Source organism: Propithecus coquereli, unplaced genomic scaffold (genome assembly GCF_000956105.1).
Source record: "Propithecus coquereli isolate 6110/MARCELLA unplaced genomic scaffold, Pcoq_1.0 Scaffold139, whole genome shotgun sequence".
NCBI classification, from domain to species: domain Eukaryota; kingdom Metazoa; phylum Chordata; class Mammalia; order Primates; family Indriidae; genus Propithecus; species Propithecus coquereli.
The window spans coordinates 4,588,940-4,593,828 of record NW_012138191.1 but is presented as its reverse complement, the minus strand read 5'-3'; positions in this window follow the sequence as shown (position 1 = coordinate 4,593,828).

Genomic DNA, 4,889 nt, shown 5'->3' with positions numbered 1-4,889 from the left:
GCCTCAAGCAATCCTCCCAACTCGGCTTCCCAAAGTGCTAGCATGAGCCGCCTCCCGTGGCCTCTTTTCAGTTTTTTAATTTCTCAAAAATAAACACAATTTTAAACATTGGTTACCACGGTTAAAAAAAACACAAGATTCCAAGATTTCACATTGAAATCTGGAATTCATACTTCTCTCTTTTTTTTTTTATGTTAAGTAGCTTGATGTAATCATCCCATATTGTATACATGCATCAAAACATCACATTGCACCCCACAAAAATAGACCATTATTATTTGTCAATTAAAGTAAAATACATTGCAAAACTAAAGTAACCAAGCTTCCACAGAAGCCCAATCATTTTTCAGGGTCTTAGGCTCTGTGGCCCCACCAGCTCCTCTGCAACTGTGGGGCCTCTGCTGGGTGCCCAGGCTCCGTGGGGAGCAGAATCCGGACTGAGCGCTGCGCAGCGGTGCAGGTCAGGCTGCTGTACCCATGCTGTACCGCTCTGGCACGGACTCCCACGGATTCCCCAAGGGCTGCAAAGCCGGATCCCCGCCACACAGGGGGATGCAGGGACTGAGCTTGGAAAGATGCAGGGACTGCCTGAGCCACTCAGCTCTGCACATTGCTCCGTGGCTTTTAGTGCAGCCAGGGCATCCAGGGCGGTTCTTCAGAGCAGCAACAACCTCGGAAGCGAAGCCTTGGGGAGGGAAGGGAAACCGTGTGCCCCAGGGGGCCTCCCGCTGAAGGGCTGGGCGAACTGACCCCCATGCAGGGCACACCCCACCCTGGCTTCTGCTCAGATTCTCCCCCAGAGCCTGCCAGCCTTTGACACTCTGTGCAGGCCCCTGAGCCCATTTCAAAGTTCTGCACAAAATAGGAGTCCAAGTCCGAAGGCGGCAAGGCGGAGCGGGTGCAGCATGCGGTTCATGACTGTGGGGGCGGCAGTTTCTCAGTTCTGGTTTCATGCTGAGATCCTCGCCACATCAATTTCCACCTGTTGTGGCTTCCAGCAAGTTCCTTATCTTCTGTGAGGCTGGGTTTCCTCATCCGTCAGACAGGCCTAGTGTGAATCCGGGGATCCAGTGAGAGCGCGGGTGGGCAGAGCACCGCTCCTGCACATGAAGGTGGAGTCCCCACCTCGGTTAGGGCTTCCCTGAGATTCTTAGGGATGCGGTGGGAGGTGGAGCTCAGTGGGCAGGACCAGGACCCTGGAGTGAAGATCCAGTCCCCAGCCCTAAGCAGGCTCTGCCCTGGTGTCCCCTCCAGAAGCAACTGCTGGATGGCAAAGGGAGGAGGGAGAGATGGGGTGGGGAGCGCGTCCTTCTTCCAGGGCAGGTGGAGGAGGAGCTGGAACCTGGCACCCACGCAGCTGGGGAGTCAGGCTGGGTGGGGGCTCCTGGTCGCTTGGCTGTGAGCAGAGTGGACCCCTGGGGAACCACCCTGTGTGTCACTGGTGTATCCAACCATCTTAGTCATCTTAGCCCCTGTCACAGCAATCCCTCTGAGTTGGGCTCCAGGCTCATTCTGCTGCCTCCTTCCAGCCTCACTTGACGAATCAGAAGAATCCCAGGCAGTGAGTGCTCTGAAGGCCCTGCTGACTCAGGGCACTGCAGGGCTACACCAGAGCAAGGAGTCCCCACCCCTCGATGCTCCCCTCTACAGCAGGGGTTCGCAAATATTTCCTGTCAAGGCCAAGGTAGTAAATGTTTTAGATTCTGAGGGCCCTCCAGTCTCTGTCACAACCATTCAAAGCACTGAAAGAAGCTCTAGGCAGTGCAGATGTGAATGGGTGTGGCTGTGCTCCAATAAATATTTGTCTATGGACACTTAAATTTGAATTTCATATCATTTTCACATCATTAAATATTATTTTAATTTTTTCAACCATTTACAAATGTAAAATTTGTGCTTAGCTCATAGGGACAAACAAAAGAAGGCAGAGGGCCAATTTGACCCTCAGGCCACAGTTTGCAGACCCACGACCCAGATTATGACATACATATATATTTTTTAAATGGTAGGGAAATGGAGTGTGGATTAACAACAGCTTTGATTTTCGGCCAACATGCTGTGAGTCAGTGAGTGCCAAAGGAGGAGAGATGACCCAGAGGTCAGTATAGCCCACCTGAGAGCTCAGATTGGCTTCTAGGGCTGGCCATTCTTTTTTATACTCCCCAAACTCCACCTTCTTTCTGTCAGTAACATCAGTGGGAGATGGGGCAAGTCGAGAGATGGAACTGCAAGGGCAGCCAGATCAAGGGTGTGTCCTTGGGTAGAACAGATAGACTACCCCAAAGGGAAGGGCATGAGCCAAGGTGGGGCCCAGAAGCTGACCTTGATGGATGGTGCCCAGGCGGTGAAATAAGTACTTGAGATGTGGGGCCTCCACTGGCCTTTTAATGAGCCCATCAATGGCCAGTGAGTGGGGCCATCCTCCTCATCTTGGGCAGGTCAGCCCTCCAGGTCCCTTCTCCCAGCTCTGCCACTGCAGAAATCCCTACAGGCCCTGGTGAAGTGGATGGTGTAGTAAAGCCCTCACCCCATCAGCTACTTTCAGGAGGCTGCATGGCTCTGGGAGGCACCAAAGTGTGCTGTCGCAGCCTGAGTAGAAGACACAGCAGCATTGGCAGAAGCACAGCGTGAGAAGCAGGTGCAGGCTCCACACTGGGGCATCCTCAAGGGGGATGAGGGCTGGGACACACCCAGGCAGTCATCAGCCCCGAGGGCTCAGCACTGTGGCCCATGTATCCAACCAGGATCCAGATGCAAAAAGAAAAATAAAGGGATGAGAACTTTGATCCATATTTCATGCCAGAAACAAAAATTAACTCAAAAGACATCCTAGACCCAAATGTAAAAGCTTAAGCTGTAAAACTTGTATTGATTGGAAATAGGTTTACCTTGGTTATGAGACTGGATGGGAAATAGCAGAAATTTGTTCCCATCCTGGCCTCAGCTGTGTGATGGGAGCAAATCATGTCTGGAAAATCATGTGTGTGAGAGACAAATATGTAGGCTGATGGGGTGGTATGGAGCATCTGTCTCTGGCAGTCACGTCAGCCCTCTACAGAAGATGACACAGTCTGGCGTGTGGGTGAGGACACATTCAGCATCTGATTTTGAGTATGACTGGTAAGGAGAGTGGGGAGCAGGTGCCATGGGAAAATGCAGCAGGGGACTGAGCAGGTGGGGTGAGTGTCCCTCAGGAGTCTCCTCTGAGCTGGGTCTTGGGGGTGCAAGGTGTGCAGGAAAGAACATTCCAGGCAGGAGATCCCTGAGTCCTGGCCCTGAAAGTGCAAGTGTGTAGTCATATTTGCAGCTCCTTTTATAGGGGAAAAACACCCTGGGCCTGTCTGGGAGCCAGGGCTTCATTCCCAGTGATTGGGTCTCTGCATGTCATTTATTGTCAGCAACATATGGTGACATGTTTCTGTTTCCTCTTCTGGTGAGGGCAGCTGCCAGTCCCAGAGGTTCATCTCAATGAGCTCTTGGGCCAGATGAGGCAGCAAAGTCGCCAGGAAACACTGAAGGTTCACCTGGCTGTTCTGCTACAGTTTCATGTCTCTTCACATTACAGGGCCCTTTCCTTTGCTCCAGACAGGTGATCAGGTCTGGCTTAAAGACAGCAAGACCCAGGGAGACCAGGTTTCTGTAGTTCTCTAACATCACTTCTCTATACAAATTCCACTAAGCAGGTTCCAGGCATGGCCACTCTTCTGGAGAAAATTCTATGCTCACATCCCTGAATGTCAACAGTCCCAGTTCCTGGATTCTGGGGTAACTTGCCATCCTCCACAGACACCTTCCAGTAACCCCCAGAGGACAGAAGCTGCAGCAGAGCCACCACGACGTCCCAGAGCAATGGCGAAGGAGCAGTGAACCTGGAATTCATACTTCTCTTGAAAAATCAAAAGTCCTGGCAATGTATCTGTTCTGGCATGACCACAGTCTCCTGGGCCACAGCTGAGGGTCCCCTGCCTCCGTGGGTGTAAGGGCTGGGGGCATCTCTTTGCCATTAACCAGTCCCCACACAGAAGGCTCCTCACTCTTTTATGGGACTTCCCTGGCCCAATAGGTGACTGGATTTGAAACCCCTGGTTGGGGTTCTCATTAATGCAAGCTAGAAGTATTTCTAAGTTGCCTGAAGTTAAAAAATGCAGAATCTCCTAGCCAGAGCAATCAAGCAAGAGAAAGAAATAAAGGGCATGCAAATCAGAAAGAGGAAGTCAAACTCTCCTTGTTTGCTGACAATATTATCTTGTATCTAGAAAACCCTAAAGACTTCTAGAATTGATAAATAAATTCAGCAAAGTCTCAATGTACACAAAAATCAATGTACACAAAATCAGTAGCATTTCTATATACTAATAACAGTCAAGCTGAGAGTCAAATCAAGAACTTAATACCATTTACAATAGCTGCAAAGAAAATAAAATACCTAGGAATATACTTAACCAAGGAAGTGAAAGATCTCTACAGGTAGAACTACAAAACACTGATGAAAGAAATCATAGATGACACAAACCAATGGAAAAACATCCCATGTTCATGGATTGGAAGAATCAGCACTGTTAAAATGTCCATCCTGCCCAAAGTGATTTACAGCTTCAACACAATTCCCATCAAATTCCACGTCATTTTTCACAGATATAGAAAAAATTTCCTAAACTTCACATGGAACCAAAAAAGAGCCCGAATAACCAAAGTAATCTTAAGCAAAAACAACAAATTTGAAGGCATCACATTACTTGATTTCAAATTATACTACAAGACTATAGTAACCAAAACAGCATGGCACTAGCATAAAGGTAGAGACATAGACCAATGGAACAGAATAGAGAACCCAGAAATAAAACCATATAGCTATAACCAACTGATTTTCAACAAAGCAAACAAAAACA